The 17,850-nt window shown below is 38.5% G+C and overlaps 1 protein-coding gene across 9 annotated transcripts in view; it reads left to right on the forward strand.

Annotated features, from left to right (window-relative positions):
* MPP7 (MAGUK p55 scaffold protein 7) overlaps positions 1-17,850 on the forward strand; it is a 161,135-nt gene that overhangs the window by 24,568 nt on the left and 118,717 nt on the right. The window contains exon 3 of one of the 9 annotated variants that reach the window (XM_048294327.1): positions 16,854-17,038. The exons of the other annotated variants lie outside the window; for them this stretch is intronic. The gene's annotated coding sequence lies outside the window, so the exon portion shown is untranslated. The remainder of the gene's footprint in view (positions 1-16,853; positions 17,039-17,850) is intronic. 9 annotated transcript variants of the gene reach the window in all.

Consider the following 17,850-nt stretch of genomic DNA (forward strand, 5'->3'; position numbering starts at 1 on the left):
GAGGTGTTGGTCACTTTCCATGATAATGTAGGTGAATTTTGTATTACGGCTGTGGGAAGCTGTTTCTTCACAACCAAATTTGAAAGAATATGAGAAGAATAGTTGTCAGGTGCTCTAAAATGGAGCAGTTCTGAGATTTGCACTTACAGCTTGAGTTCATTTTGTATAAGTGTTTTGATGGTCCTACATCACACAACATGCTCGTTGAATAGATGTCTCAATCTCAGTTATTGTCAAAGTTGTAAGACTATAGTAAGGCCAGGTGATTACAGCTATGGCAAAAGGTTGGGGGAAAGGGAAGGTCAACAATCATTATGGCATTGGAAACTGGAACAGAGAAACACATCATGCCCCTGCCTCTGCAACTGGGGTGTTCTAATGAGTTTAATCACACTTTAATTAGCATTTCTAGGTAATTAAAATTTTTCAAGAGATGCTGTTAAATAGATATATTTGAGTTTGAGTTTCCAGTGTGTGTCCTTGGAAGCTGGCTTCCAAATATCCTCTCTCTCTGTTCCACAGAGGCTTAAGTTCATCGTAACTGTGGTGTTGCACATACAGGTATTCATTAAACTGTCCTTAAATGTTAGATCATCTCAAAAAGGGTAGTAGAGATTAATCAGTGCTCCTGACCAAAGCCCATCTGTGCCTTCTCTTCAAACTTGGGGATTAAGTACAGTGATGCTTTCTTGAGTGAATATTTTGGAAATGTGTGAAAACTGTGAAGCTACAGTATAGTACAGAGAACTTACATAAGTCAAATTATTTTGTAATAACCAGATTTTACAACAATTTGTTAGCATTTACTTGAACATAAATTTCTAGATTCTTATTTGCCCTGAAACATCGTGACCTTTTCTTAAGACATTAATTCCTTTTTGTTAATGACACCTTTTTCCTTACAGAGCCATACAGTGTACTTCCATACATTTTTATATAAGCAGTTGGATAGCTTCACATGAATTTTCTTAATTTTTTTTTTATTTTACTGATAAGAACAAAGGGAAACTTAATTTTTTAATATAATAATATTTTTGCTCTTAATTTCAGTAGAAGTAGCCAGTAAGTCATTGCTGAATTGGAAGTACAAAGAATTTAATAAATAATTTTATATTTCAATTAAAATTCAGATATACATTCCTATGATAGCACTTACCAGTAAATATGAATATAGTTGCATTTAAAAAATGAAATACTAGCCTCCATGATAATTTAGAGGAATAAATAAAATTTGCCATCTTTTGAGAAAGCAGAACAAGCAGATCTTCCTGACATGCTAACTTTTTCATTTGTATACAGGAAAACGAAAACAACCATTCCTGTATTGAAGTTCTGCTTGGTCACTTGGATTTTAGGCTAATTATTGAATTGAACTAGTTGAGTAATTTGAAATCAAAGAAATATTCTCTGCATATGTAAAAAGGCTGTGATACTATCCAGGGTAGTATTTCAGAAAACTCTGTCCATTGGAACCTATTTTAATATCTTCTATTGTTAGACTTTGAAATTTAGACAATTCTATTGTATGAATATTTTTAAAGGTTCTTACCTTCTGTCAGTTTGGGTCATGATTAGGTACTTACAATAACAGGTGTCTTTTTGAAATGCACTTACCTTCAGATTTTTTTAAAGTGAGAAGTTACTTCTAATGTTTCAGTATCTTTTGGTATATTGAGCAAGTAGTATGGAAGTGCAGAAGCAGCAAAAGGTCATCCTGTCTTCAGAGCTGCACTTAGATGGTTTGCAGCAAGTAAGGCCAATACGTAAGACAGTAAAGACAAATCGAATTCTCAGTGAGCATGGATTGTCCATACAGTGAGTGAGATGGGCCATATTTTGGGCAGTGTGAAGACAGAGAATGATTACTTAGGACTGTAAAATACGGATTTAGATGCAAGATAACCCAATGCTAACACAGAACATAGGTTGTTTTAAGGTATACTTGTTGGATTTTTATAGGAGGAGCCACCCTCACTTCCAGGCTAGCTTTTATGGTGAGATTAGATATTGCAAGTGTTTTCATCAAGGTTAGGAAGTAAACCTGATAGCAAATGCTTTGGTCATACTTGCTTGCACTTTGTTTTCAGGGATTCTTTTAGCTCTCAGTGAGTGCCAAGGCAATTTTTTTCTCCATTAGCCTCATACCCTTCTCCCTCTTGCACACATAAAGACTATTTTGCAGATTGCCTAAAACCCACAGGCAAGGGTGGCTTTATTTGAGGTTGAAAGATAAGAACAATGAAGCATGCGTAACTGCTCATTGCAGACTGTCCTGCTGAACCACTTCCAAGAAGTGGCTGGTTATGTATAGCAAGGTGGCAGCTTTCTGGTGTTTCTGCTACAAGAGATGGTGGTTGGGCTGGGCACTACTGGCATCTGGCTTCAGGAATCAAGCTGACTGTTGGGGTCCCTCCCTCCTGCCATGTGGTCCTGGGAGAGGGGCCCTGGGGGCACAGACACGGGGTTTCCCTGCCCCTGTTCAGCCTCGTTCCCACTGGTTGTTTTGTGTTCCCTGCGCGGGCAGGGACCCTCGGGTCCCCTGACTGAGCAGTTCCTCGGCAGAGCCCCGGCCATGGGGCTGGGGAAATAAACATCTCTGAAACATCTAGCAAGAATCGGTCCGTATATATATTCTTTCCACGGACCTCGTTGTCTGATACACGTGTTGCAGTATCCCTGCTGTAACAATGGTGGATAATGCAAGCAGAACGATCCCCGATCCCTAAGTACAGCGACGGATTTGTGAGTAAACTCCAGATTTCTCTTCTTGTTTTTGTTTTGCTCTTCCATCTCTAAATTATGGAGGAACTGTGGAAAGACTCTTGGCTCTCAGAGCTGCATATGGACATTTATCTTAAACTTGAAAAGATTCTTGAACAACGATTTGTAAATTTTAGCTTAATTCAAGCTCAAAAGGAACTGAAACATTTTGTTTCATGGTTGTTTAAGAACTTTTTCTACGTTTCTTGGAACTTGATTCTTACCGAAGACTTTTGGAAGACCGTTTGGACACAGTTAATTTCTGAGTCAAAATATATGCCAATGGAAGAGTATTTTCATGATATTATTTAATTACTGAGACTGTTGAACAATGTCAGCTGTGTCCTTGTGAAGTTAAAACTGCTTCAGGGACCGTGCAACCCAGGCCATGTGGACCGAGCCCTCTGCGAGCAGCAGCGAGGCAGTTCCCGTGCGCGGGCGGAGCGACGTGAGCTGCAGTGTCGGCAGCGGAGTGAAGTGCGGCGGTGCCCGCCCGGCCCCACACAGCGCGTGGTGGAGCGAGCCCCGTGAACGCCCGGCCGAGAGGGGCGGCGCGTGGCCGGTGGCCAGCGGCGATGGCTGCGGAGCGGAGCTGTGCCTAGCCGAAACATGCGCTGGGGCAGGGCGCAGGGGGGTCACCGCTCAGAGGCCCGGCTGAGACGTGGATGCAGCGCCTGGCAGCGGCAGCGCAGCTGTGACCGGAGGAGGCGGCGGTGTGCGGGGAGCTGAGCAGTGTGGCCCGGCCCGGGCGGTCCCAAATGCGACCGCGGGAAGAGCGTGCAGGCACGAGCAGCCCCGACGGCCCCAGCAGCCCTGGCAGTTCCAACACGAGAGCAAGCGAAAACGAAAGAGAAAGCAAAAACACAGCGAGACAGAAAACAGCAGCCACTTGGAAAAAGGAAAAAATCATCGTAGCTAAGGTTTTAGGAATAGTAAAATGGTATAATGTTAAACAAAATTATGGAGTTATAGCAAGATGTGACAACCAAGAAGACATATTCATTCATAGAACTGCTATTAAAAAGAATAACCCTGAAAAATACATCCCAAGTTTAGGAGATGGAGAAGTAGTAGAGTTCAAAATTGTGCAAGGTAGAAAAGGGTTACAAGCAGCAGAGGTCACTGGGCCTGATGGTGTTCCTGTAAAAGGCAGTATATATGCTAAAAATCGTAGTCATGTTAGATAGTACCTCCATTGTAAGCCTCCCTCTACAGTCTCCCTTTCCTAATGCCACCTTCCCTTTTTACCCTATATCCTATTACCCCCAGTGTATTCCCAATCTGTTTTTTCACCCATGGTTTTCCTCACAAAACCATGCCTTTGCCAATTGTTTCCCCAAAAATCCCTTTCCAATGCCAAGTGGGGAATGACGAGAGTGAGGGAAGAAATTAACTATTGTTGTTTAGAGTTCCAACAGGTACAAATGGAAGAAACCCTCTCCTGCCTCAGTTTCCCCACAAAGCATGCTCAGAGAGTCCTGTCTCCCTTCTGTCAGCCTTAAGATGTTCCAGAGAATCTGTTTGGACATTTAAAGACTCAGGAGGGTGGCTTGTTTTGTTTTGAAACTGTCCTTGTTTTCAATGTTAAGTTTTAAATCTCTTTTGTTAAAAATAAACAGGTGAAGTGTCGGGGTCCCTGCCCCTGCTCAGCCTCATTCCCATTGGTTGGTTTGTGTTCCCTGCGCGGGTAGAAGGACCCTTGGTACCGTGACTGGAACAGTTCCTCGGCAGAGCCCCGGCCATGGGGCTGGAGAAATAAACATCTCTGAAACAGCTAGCAAGAATCTGTCCATATATATATATTCTTTCCACCAACCTCGTTGTCTGATACACATGTTGCAGTATCCCCGCTGTAACAGCTGACCAGCTGATACTGGTGGGTTGTCAAACTCCTTAGGTCCGAAAAAGCAAAGGGAAGAGAGTGGTGGCTAGGGTGGCTAGCTCAAACTCCACCTGTCTGCATCTATGTCCAGTGTAGAACAGCACGTTTTCATGGTTGTGAAGAACTTACTGAGTGCCTAGTTGGTGTATTTTATTATTGTATTCAGAGTTAAATCTATAGCTTGAGGCTTTGTTATTTTTGTAGGTACTTCCCTCTCCCATTTTTTTAAAGTTCCCCTTCTTATAGCAATAATTTATTTTTCAAATACTTGTGCATTTGCACATCGATAACTGTTCCACAAGTGCCTGTGTCATTATTAGTAACTGATCAACTATCGATCTGACGGCTTTTGTATTAAAAGTGATAGCGTTATCACAGGATGTTCAGTGAGTCAGGTATTCTGCAAACCCTGTTGTTCCTTCCGATTGCCCATAACTGTGGGGAGGTTAGAGGCTGGGCATGCCCAGTGTGGTTATTCTGTATTATTCAAGCATAGCAGTACAACAGATATTTTCTTAAATCACCTATCAATGCTCTGATTTGGTATTGCTTTCTAACCTAGAGGTCCTAGTTCTGATTATTTTTTCTATAAGTTTGTAGTTCATGAGGGCCTGAAGGGGTTTTGTGAGTGTCCAGAAGAGGAAGGAGATTAGCAACTCTTACTCATCTTCATTTGTGACAGTATATAAGATAAGTATTCATCACAAAAGTGCACTCTACTGATCTTCAAAAATGCTCTGTTTAATTATTTACATGTACTTGTATATTTTGTGTGATTAACCCTTAGGGTGGGGGTTGGTTGGTTGTTTTCAATTTGGTTATTATCATTAATCTGTTTGTTTCTGTGTACGCTCTCTGCTTCAAATAGTGTGATGTGGTGCTTAGGAAAAAAAGTTATTCAGTAAGCTGTGTTTGTCTACAAGCTGTGAAGTTAGGAGTCTCTTATTTCTACTTGTTTTCACACTAGACAACAGTGTGAAAAGAGTTTTCTTTCTTCTCGCTGCTACCTTACTTTCTCAGCTAGGTAGGGGCAGGGCAGAGGCAGGAATTGTAGAAGAGACTTTGATGACCAGTGGAGCTGACCTTGGAGAAGCACAACTTGGGTCTTCAAGAATGTCTTGAGTAACAACATAGTTAAAACAGAATTATTTCGAAAGAAAATACTTTTTTTTTTCCTTAATGTGTGCTTGACATTTAAATGAAAAGAATTTTCCTTTTGAAAAATGAATTTGAATCTCTAAAGCTTTGGCCCATTTACCTAACAATAAGGATGACTGGATCTGTGTTGTTTCTCTATGTGTTCAGTTGTTTCTTCCACTGGGCTGTTGGATTCAGGAATTTAGGCCACACTGAAAAACTCTTCAGAGAGCTTATGTGCTTCTGCACTTCCATTTTCTTGCCACTCCCTGTGGCTGTTGCTGGCTATATTCCTTTCAGCTGAAAGGTGGTATTTTGTTTTGTTTCAAGCTGGTGGGCTACATAATGATGAAATATCTTCTGTATCCACTTCATAACTTCTAGGGACTTAACTTCCAGGTCCTAATGTTTGTTTAAGCTAGTTTATAATGTTATGAGTAAAAATTACAGTATTTGTGAAAATTAAGTTACATGTCAAAGCCCCCTTAGTATTCTTTAATCATACTGCCATACCCGAAATGAGCTGTGACAGTGATACTTTGGCAAATAATATACCATAAAAAATGGTTATATTCTAATATTTTCCACAAATCTGAAGCCTACTGATGAGTGAGAGATGAGTAGTTATGAAACTGCATGAAATTTATACTACATAATTATATTGCTCTACTGTAAAAGCTGACAGTGATGTGAAATTTGGCAGCAAATACTACTGCTGCATTTGCCCTTCTTTTGATCTTTATGACTTTTCTTCTTCTCCTCCTTCACCACCCTAGCTGAAGGTCACAGAAGATGCAAAGGAAAATTTTGGAGCATCATTTTTCTCTATCATGAGGCCAAATTCCAGATTTTGTAAAAGAGTCTACTGATTTTGCCATTGATGAGTAGATTCTGCTGTAAATCAATTCTGTTTTCAAGCACAGAGCATTAGTTCAAGAATATTGCAGTTGTCAAATGAGAAGTTACATGGACCAGATGGCTAATTGCTTGCTGGAATATGATGATGCTAGGTTTTATATTTCTGATTAAGCTGAGAGCTGTGTGGGAAACGCTAATACAGTCATCAGTAAAGAGTGGAAGTAATTAGCTTCATTTCCCCTGAAAAGAAACACAGAATGTTGTCACTTTTACCATATAGAAAATGAAACCATGTATCAAAGTTGATACCTATCAAAGCATTAGTCAGGGAACCTGGAAGGCTGAGAATTTTGATCAAAATAGAAGAAAGGGATGTGAATTGGGAAACAAGTGCTTACCTGGAACTTAAACCATTGGGAGAGGCAAGTATGTTATTTCCTATATACACCAAATTACGTCTTACATTTTTGACATTATTCCTCTTCAAACTAGCATATGCTTTCTAGTGAGGAGTTCTCACAGATTGACTTCTTTCAATGGGTACAAATTTCTTGGACATCCTTACAAGACTTAGCAAGGGCTGGCTCAGTCTTGGACATTTTAACTGAACAAGAAACACAAGTTATCTCTAGGATTAAAGTGTGTTAGTTCAATTGTAAACTAGGCATTTCACTATGTACATGTAGTTTGAAGAGAGGTAATTTAGAAATTTGCCATAGTGATAACTTTCAAGTACCTAATCAATTTTATTCCATGAGTTTTCCCTCAACCTAGAAAATGTAACTGGTATCACAGTGATAATGCTGGTATAATGAATGTGTTCTGATGGAGCACACAATGAAAACCTGTGTTTTGTCCCCTCTGACTTTTTGGTTGTCTGCTTTTACTTTGAGTAAATACTGCCTTTATAGTATGGAAACAGACCACAAAATCTGTGAAACATTTTTCATTTATCCTGATTAGAAAAGGAGAAAAATAACCACTTTATTAATAGTTATTCTGGATTGAAATGTTTTAAAAAAACTGCCTTCATAAAAAGATGAATTGACAAAATGCAACTGTGGCAACATTCTGCAATAATAAATTGCAAATATTTGTTTTAGCTGGCATTTCCCCAGTTTCCTAACTTTCTTAAAAGTATCAAAATCCAGTCCCTAATTTCTTGTAATTCTAATTTAGTCAACTTAGAAATAGGAAGAACACCCCTTTGCTGTTAGGAAATTCAATGGGCTTTTGACCCAGTGTGTTATTGTTTATAGATAATTTAATTTCACTTCTTAAACAGTTTTGAGACAGTTATTTCAGTAATGTTGTTTATGTAATGCAAAAATGATTACTTTTATAAGGGGGGGAGTAAAATGAATTTTAATGATTTTTTAGTCAATACCAGTCACATATAGTTAGAGCATTATATATCCTAAAGTTTCATGTTAGATTTTTCTTCTTAAGCAATCAAATGCAGACATGTGCGTGGCATGAGATGAAAACTGCTTTATTTTTTCCAAAGACAAGATGAAATCCGTGTTGACCTATTTGAAAAGTGCAGGAGCTCCCTCTCCTGGCTTAGAGCGCTGTAAGTTGCAAGTTTCTGGGAACTTTTTCAATTCATCACACATTTAAAAAAAAATACCTTATTTTGATTACTTACCTGTAGAGATGTTTTTCTGGTATCTTGGAAGTCATCGCAAGAATTGGTTTTGATGCCCATTTGGATTTTGCTCTGAGTACTGTATTTGTGTTTCTGCTACCTGGCTCTGTAGCCTGATAGGCAGCAGATGTTCTCTCTTGTCAGTGTGGTAATGCTGGAATGGTCACGACAGCAACACTTAATGTACTCGTAAGTTACAAATCCAATATGTCCCTTCATTAAGCCTTACCTGTGGTTTTTCACAGCTGTTAAGAGTCATGTGAGTCCTTGATGGTCACTTAGTACAAAACCCTATAAATCATCATAAGTTTGGAAAGGAGAAGTCTAAAAAATTTTTAAAAACTTTACAGTTGATGTATATATTGTGACTCCTTTCCTCCCATCCCCTCCCATCCATCTAGAGAGCAGTAGGAGAGAGGATGCTTCCTTGCTGTTTGTTTATTCAGTCATTCTCCTTTCATAGCCTCTTCAATGTTGCAAATTCTCAGAGAAATCAGATGGTTCTGTAGATACTTAAATTTGGTAGGGTCTTTTATGCAACATCATTCTCAAGGGTAGGAACCTGACTGGAAAAGGTAGCACTGGAGACAAATGTCTTACCTTAGCTATTAAAAAAAAACCCCAAACCAAGCAAAAAACCCAGTTAATTTCTGAATTCTGAGAAAGCAGGATGATTAAAACATGTATTTAATTTATCTCTATCAGTGCTGTACTCTTAAATCATCTATCAAAATAGGAGCCAAGAGTGCCAGATGAGCCCTAGCCCCTGTTCTCTTCCATATCTTACCATCTGAAGGATACTAATGCAAGGAACACACATCAATACATACCCAGTGAGACCAGTTATTTTGAAGTAACTACAATTTTTTTACAATATATGTGTTAACTGAAGTAGCTTCACTTAGCTGAACTCAGTTATCTGCCATTTCTCTGGTTTTCTGGACTTCCTAGGTATTTTTATCTTTTAATTCAGAGGCAAGATTGACCTCTGTTTACACCCTGTTACAGGAGCATAAGGGAGTATATGACATCTGTGGAAACAGTGCACATTCCTGTATTAACTTCTTCAGTGCTGTTAGGGAATCTCCAATGACAGCATCTCAAAGAAACATTTTACTGTAGAATAGTTCTGCATTGCATCATCAAAATTTCTGTATTCACAGTATTTTATTTTGCAAAGCATTATATTTATTTAAGATGTTTATGCACTTTAATTTAACTACACTTGCTCGCACAGGTATGCTTACTGCTTCATATAGCACCTTTTTCATTTCCCAGTAACTTCAAGATATGTAAGTTATAGAGGACCAATGAATAACAAAAAATGTTGAAGGCTCAGTAACAAATTTCTTAGCTCTGATTTATACAGTTTCAGGCAAGAAAAAAAAAAAAAAGGAAAAAAATACTTCGGTATTTCTAGCAAATGCCAAAATAGAATCAATGCACTATTGTTCACCTAGTTAAAATTCCAAAATCCAGGAAATGCAAACATTAAGTTTCCAACAGCAACATTAACTTGGACTCTTTGCATATCCTGTGTTTTCCTGGTATACATTAAGACTTAAAGCAATGTATTAAGCTGTGAGTTAAACAAGAAAAACAGAAAAAAAAAGTCTTCATGTAGGTACCACTGCCAAGTTTAGTTCTGTTAGCATTTGTGTTTATTGACCTTCTATAATTTTAAATTATTTTCTTCATAAAGATTGAACATGATTTTTTTTGGCCAAATGAAGTGAAATCTGAGAGCTTGTCTTCACTGCAGTGTGTACTCATCATACAGTTTACTCCTTGCCTTAAACCTGACTCTTCTTCATCCAGCAGTATCTCAGATTTGAATTAAGTGGTTTTTAATCTTGAAAATATGACTTGAACCTCAAAGGCACTCTGATTGCTGTGGGACTATAACTTAGACTATATAGGTTGGCAAGACAGAACTTAGAATTAATTCCAGGTGATACCTTTTTTGCTAATTAATTTTGCACATAACTGAAGTGTGCAGAGTAACTTAACTCACAGAGTAAATCAAATTTAAAGTAAAGATGGACTCTAACTGTATCTCCTTTTAATTCTAATGTATATTTTGGAAACTGTATATCTTATTGGTTCCAAAATTTTTAGAGTATTGCACTTGACTGTAAGTAACTGAGGACACAGGAAAGTCCTGCTCTGAGCGTGGTGGTTCCATCTCGGAGATGGTACAGAGCTGCAGGTAGACAGATCTTCATATGTGGATGTTCCTGTCTGCGACTACTGACATGTGCCACACACTTTAGGTTTCTTGCCTGTTTGAACTTGGCTAATCCATGTTCTAGAAGAAAGGGAAAGAGCCTTAAAGGAGATATTTGGAGAGTAGTAAAGCAAGGACGTGGCTGGTTAAAAATAGATTGGGAAACTGACTCTAGGTTTGGAAAGCAATGGTGTGTCATTCACATTTTCATGTGTGAAAAATGGTGTAAAAGGTCAGTGGGTTGGGAGTGGAAATGGAGACAGGACAAAGTGAAAACTGTAAGGGAAGTAAAAGTAAAGTGTCAGGAGATGGTACTATTTATAAAGAGAGGGGGTGAAGGCCAAGTTGATTACTGGAGGTTCTTGGATTCATGACAAGAATAGTGAGTACGTAGCAGTGTCGTACAAGGAAAAGGTAAAATGGATATAGATGTGAAACAAGAAACTGCAAGGCGGAATTGGGCCTGAGAGAGGGAAGCTTCTCTCCTGGAAAGAGGGAAATGGAGAAAGTGAAGATAATGAAAATATAAGTGGAAGGAAATATGTGCAGGGTGACGAGTCATACAGTGGCTTTGATGCCATGGTGCTGCCAGAGTTTGCCAAAAAGGAAGAGGGAAGAGTATGCAGCAAGGACAGAAGAGCTTTTCAGTGGCATTTGGGAGTTAGATGGAATTGGAGAATTCAAAAATGAAGGATGGTCATGGGTAGCTGTCAGAGAAGAGAGAGAAGACTGCAAGAAGTGTCTGGTATGCTTGACGTACCAGTAGTGCAGAGGCACTGGAATGTGCCATTGCTTGGCTATTCACCTTCACCTTTCTTTTCTTCTACAAACTTAAATCATAGAAAAGTTTGACTTGCAAAGCTTGTAAACTGCTTGTCAAACTTGAAAGTCAAACACAGACTTCGTCTGATTAGCCCTCTGCCCATGTGCAGTACGCTGTTTTTACTATGCACATGTACACATAAGGAATACTTTTTGTTACTTATGCTCAAGATGCAACTAATAAATTACCACTTAATAAATCAAAATGCTTTTGAAAATCGAGCTAAAGATGTACTTTCCAGACTGCTCACTGAATTTTAAAACTTCACATTGATAAAAGCAATCTGAAACCGATTAAAATGGAAATTATTGTAGTTTGGTGGTTTTTTTTTTTTTTTGGATAAAAATGTATGTTAAGAAAGTGGGGTTTATTCTGATTTTGCTCTCATAAAAAAACCCACCATGCTAATTATTCATTCATCTCTTCTCTTTACCCATCCTCTCCTCTATCAAAAAAATAGATCATCACATTTAGACAGAAGAGGATTATGGAAAATTATGCTGAGCAATGGAGAAGTGTTCAGAAGATTAGTTAATCTGAAAAAGGAGTGATCAAAAGTTCTGTAATAAAATTTGGAAGCATTGTAAAACACCTGTGCTTTATTTGGCTCTAAAGGTGTTCAAAATTTTGAGTTTGAAAAATAACATTCTGACATTGGAGGGGATATTTCTGAGTTTGAAGTAATAATTTAAATACTTACGTAATTATGAGGATTATTTTTGGATATGGCTGTTTAACAGACCTGAGAATTGGTGCATACATGTTTGTTGCACTATGAAGTAAACAATGCTGGTGACGCTAATATGTGGCTAAACTATTTAAATCAATTAGATATTTAGTAGTTTATTTAGGATCTCCTTAATCCTGGTCCTACTTCTATCACAGATTTCCCATCCACTTTTTAAAATGTGGGATCAAACTGCATTATAATACTATCAGAATATGAAATATATTTCTGAAATTGGAGTTGCACAGCCCCTTGGTGCAAAACATTTTTAATTGTTTGTTAGGGAGTGTTGAGGTTATTGGATGACTCATTGCAGCAGGTTTTACTAAACTCTTATTTGTAGAAAAATTGTCAATTTTTTCAGTATTTTGGGGGTCAGTAAGGTTTATAATTTACTGTAGTTACTTACATTTTTCAAACAGACTGTCAGGAAACCATGCCAGAACAAAACTATTTGTGCAGGTAATTAATGGAGAGGCTGTGGTACCTGCTGACAGCTATTTTCCAAGGAAAGGAATGGTTTGCAGCTAGGGGAAAAGTGTTAAAAGTGTGCCCAAACTAGTAACTCAAACTGAAAGAGCAACCTTTGATCTGAGACATAGTTTAGGTCACATTTTAATGAATAGCTTTATTAAACTAGTATATTAAACTAATATTATTCTGTCAGTTGGTACATTTTATTTGCAGAAAATTGGATCTGTCTAAGGGTATCTGACATCTACAACAGTGATGCTGTTTAAAATTAAACTGGTAGCTTTAGTGTGTTTCTTTAAAGGAATGTTTTCATGCATTTAAAGGAATGTGTTCAAACACTGACATTAAAAAATCTAAGTCTGGACAGAGCTCATGTAGGGGTTTTGTTTAAAGACAGGGAAGGTGCAGGTTGCAAAAAGTCTTGCCTCTTGTAATACTGCTACTTATTGAACATACTTCACATTTAGCATGGCAGTGTTTTCAGGATGCAAGGAACTGTCTAAAACTTAAACTGTAATACATCATAATACATAAATTAATAACAATATTACCAACTTTTGTATATCTTAGTATATTCTATATTTTATTTCTGTTTTTTCTATGTTGTATTGACTCATTGAAATAACGTACTTCTCAGTTATATTTAGAGAGGGTTTAGATAATGGTGGTTTCTAGATAAATGGTCCCTCTTTGGGTGAAGGAATATTATGGCAGAAAATAGTCTGAAAAAGGAAAATTGTGATACCAGTTTCAGTGTTGTATAGGAGTTGTTTAGGTAAGTGAGATTCTTCTGTTGGCACAGGATTACTCTCTTCAGGAGGAGAAACCTGTCTATTGCTGAAGTTTTGAAGGAAGAAGATTTTATCCTGTGCTCTTCCTTTTCCTGCCTGTCTTCTGAGCCCTTTGAACAAACTCAGTCAAACATGAGAGAGGATCTTCTTCATATATGAGCTTCTGGCATGTTTTTGGAAATGTGTGGTCAAGTTGATGCCTTTTGCTGGTCTTAAAACCAAGAGTCAAACACGGTTAGAAGGGAAAAAGGGATTTTACCTTGGTATTTATTTTAAGGATCCTTAGGTGCACCACATCCAGGTTGAATGCACCTCAATGCACACCGCAAGGCACACCCCCAAAAGATCTGGCATAACATTATAGGTCTTGCTAATTAGCATATCTATCAAAGATTCCCCAGTGAGAGGCTCAAGTGAGCCCCCCTCCCCAAGGAGCCTTCCCCTGGACGGTTCTATCTTAGTTTATAGAATGTGTTCTGGAGAGGACCTTGGGGTCTGGGGCACACTGATCCCTAGCTACGAAGCTTCTAAAATGTTTAGTCTCCTAGCCTGACAAACAAGTACAAGAATGTAGGCAAAAAGCACTAAGAATACAGAAGTTGTAAAAAGGTATAAAAGAAAAGGCAAAAAAATCATCATGGCATCAAATTAGTGACTGAAGTTGTGTGTTTTCTGTTAATGATCCAGTGAGGGAAGTATCTAATGGGAGCTCATCCTTGAAAAGAAAGAATAAAATGATAAAGGTTCAAACATGTAGCCTAGGCACCAGTCAGGACGGCCACTCACTGGAAATCAGCCTTACTTCGTTCTGGTGTTGATCAGACTGCTGGAAATAACCACACAGACTAATGGGGTATGAATTTCTACTGTCTTAATGTTTTTCAGCACATGAGTTTTTAAGTACTCTCTCTTTTTATTCCTTGTAGTCGTCAATTTTATCATTTAGATAATCTCTTTTTTTTTTCCATCTGTAAAAATTTTCCCATAAGTAGAAACCAGAGAGATCTTTCTCCTGGTTCAGTGACTTCACAGTCAAATTTGAGCCACAGAAGTAGAAGTCACATTACAAGACAAAATTATTTCAGAAGTTTTTTTTCCAAACTGTTGTTTGTTAAAGATGTAACCACAAATGTATAAATTAAATGTCAAGCAGTTACACATTTTCAGTGGAAGCTTAAGAGTGTCTAAATTATTATCTACTGTTCTCAAAGCCTTTTCACAACATCCCTATGGCATAACCTAAACAAAATGGAGAGCACTGATAGAACATTATACAGGAAAATATGCAGAAGCCTTTAATTCTTCTTATGGCTGAAGATTGATATGATGACACAACCATGAGAAAGTTAGTGAAGGCAGCTGTTGGCCTTTTCAATTTGGGACAGTCCATGTTTTCCATGTTGGTGTATTAGTTAATAACTTTTGGTTGTTGCCGTAGATATTCCTGGGTTTTTTAAGTGGACTTCATACAAAGAAATTTTTGCGATTGTTTTAGTTTTCATTACACACACAGCTGAGTGAGTGAGAGGTAGCTTCTTGCTTCTGCAGCATCCTTGAAGTCCCAGCACATTTGTGCACCATGTCCTCTATGCAGTAATTAAAGTTGAAGATTTTTTGAAGGTTCCTGTTGCCAGCAAATATGTATTGCCTGTAGGGGCGGCTGAGCAGCTTTGGAAGCCCGTCAGGAGCCACAAGGAAGTTCCAGTAGCCTGTCGAAGACCATGTGATTAAGGAGGTGAAACCTTCAGAAGAGTTTTAAGAATTCACTAGATCCCATTACATTAAAACTTTCAAAAGAGTAGACCAACATTTTCAATTCAGATTTTGTCTGCCAAAACAGATTTACTTCTCCCAGTCTAGAAAACCTCCCCTGGCAATTTCCTGTGCTCACTAGGTTTTGAAGACTTGTATACATGTCTGTAGTCACTCAATTACTTGCGGCCCCATAATGAATACAAGACTGACTGGCTGTCAAATTTCCTGTCTCCACATGAAATCTCTATCTGGTGGTTCGAATACCATTTGCAGACATTCTGGTGTAGTCCTGGAAATCAAGGTTATAGTCGTCATAACTGTAACATCCTTTAGAAAAAAATAGGCTGAATGCTTCTTGTATCAAACAACCTGGGTTTATGTGTCCCATCCCCACCCTGCCCCCCTCCTGATTTGTAGCATTGCTATGTTCATACTTTTTATGTTTTTATCTGTCATAAATTATTCAAAAGTCTTCAGTCTGCTTTTCAAATGTGAAGAAAATCCATTTATAAAGTGCCAAAATATTGAGTAACTTGTAAAATACCCTTTCAGAAATAAATATTATGGAGTTTATTGAGGTTTGTGTGAGGAGTCTGAGGTACAACCAAGACTTCATGTGTTCTGTCTCCAAATGCATGGTGCTTGCCATAAATATAAATTTGAATCAGCTTTCCTACTTCATCTTTTCTCAGAAAATGAACTTGACTGAAATAAAGCATATGCATGACTGATGGAGTCACTTCTATTCACAAGTAATAGACCATGCTAGAAAGAAGCTACTCGAGCTGAAATTACATGGAAGGCAATTCATCTTGGCACTCTCCAGCTGCCTCCCACCTGCTTGCTCTATCTGCCGCCCTCTGCCCATTCGTACTGGTCTTGTATTGACAACGTGGGTGATCAGGGACAAGATTTATCCCCTCATCCTTTGCTAAGGGGCCTTTCTTACGTGTGGGAAATGCAGAAAAATGGTTCCCTTGGACAGCTGTAATTCTGGAATTTTGCAGTTTTGGAAGGTGCTTCTGGGAGTCTTCTGCCCCACTCCTGGTCTTGTGTAGCCGGGGCATGTGTCACCCTCGTAGTTATGTCACTAATAACCTCGGTGGCGAAGGTGACTAGAACTGTGTCTGGCTTGATGACCGTGTAGTGTGTGGGAGGTGTCGGAAGACAGGGGAGCATTTCTGTGCTTTTTACAGGCATCGAGGCTTTTTTTTTCCTTAATACCTGCCGTTCAACCAGAACGCCCTAAAATAGAGATGTCTTTCACTATGCAGATAAACAGAGGCATAAAAAATTAAAATGATGCATTTTACTATTTCATGTTAATCCATTACTTAGGTTTTTATTGAAGATATTAAAAGCAGAAGCAAGGAAGGCGCGTGGCGCCTTGCAAGGAGCTCCTGTGGGGAGCGAGGGCGGGCGCTGCGCCTCCCGCGGCCGCCAGGGGTCAGGCGGGAGCCGTGAGGGGCCGTGAGGGGCCGGGCGGGCGTCGCTGTTTCCAGGCGGCGGGTGCCAGCAGAACCCGATACGGTGCGATCTATAGAAGCAAGGTACGACTGGAATAATGAAATTTCAAAAATAAGCCCTTTTTAAAGGCTGGTTGTAACAGTCCTGCTGGGTATTGTAAATGCCTCAGGTGCACTTGATACTGCTGTTACGTTCCTGGCCCTGGCTCCTAATTTTTATGGAAAGATGGATTGAACTTCAATTTAGGAATATTCGGTAATCCCTCTCAGGACATACTGTAACAGCTGGTATTTCTGTGTTGCAGCAAATCGATTCCATACAGCAGTCAGCAATGCCTGTGGCTGGGGTCCGGCAAAAACTTCCAAAGCATTTTAAATAAAGTGAGCCAAAGAAAATAGCATCATCACTGCAAAAATGTAGCTTAATTTGCACGTTAGGAAAAAAAAAAAATCCCCATCCCATTCCAGCAAAATATTAAGCATTTTACTGGTAAGGATTTCATCAGGTCATTTATTTTTCATTAATATATATTTAGGATCTGGGGGGAATAACTTTATGCTGTATATAAGTTTCTTAAATAATGAGGAGCTTGATTTTTTTTTTTTTTTTGTACTGAATGATTTACTGTGAAATAAAGAAAAATAAAGAAACTGATGGAGATTAAATATATTGCATGTATGTAGATTAACAAGATTTTCTACATTTTGCAGTGAACCCTTTTTAAGGAACCTGAATTTCTGGTTAATAGTAATGTGCTTATAATGACAATGCCTTGTTTGGCTGATTTTGGTTTTTTTCTGTTTTGTTTTTTTTTTTCTTTTTAATAGATGAAAGTATTTTAAGATGTATATAAATCAAAGATGTTTCATTAGTAGTCAGTAATTTTGTTTTAACCAGTTTCTTACACATCTTAAAGTAAAAATGCCTCCATCCTTCATACGGCTGCTGTGGCGTGTTCACGCTGGGGACTGTCCCATAGTTTGGGACAGGACTTGTCCTTCATGTGTTAAACAGAAGACAAGCAGAATTAATGTAAAGTGAATATGTTCCTTCTTAATTGGTACAATGTGTCCTTGGCTACGATGTCTTTTTTTTCTTTTTCCTCTTTTAAACTGCACCCTGGCTAGCTTTGCATATAGATGTTTTACAGCTCTTGTCATCATAAGATGAGCTTTCACTCTGGAATACTTAATTTCCTTATCCATGTTTTAAATTTTAAGTTAATGGACTTTTGTGCTGATTTGATTAATATCGAAATATTTTCATTGAAGCTGATTTTTTTTTTACTGAAGACTTAGTTT

Source organism: Corvus hawaiiensis, chromosome 1, assembly GCF_020740725.1.
Source record: "Corvus hawaiiensis isolate bCorHaw1 chromosome 1, bCorHaw1.pri.cur, whole genome shotgun sequence".
Taxonomy (NCBI): Eukaryota; Metazoa; Chordata; class Aves; order Passeriformes; family Corvidae; genus Corvus; species Corvus hawaiiensis.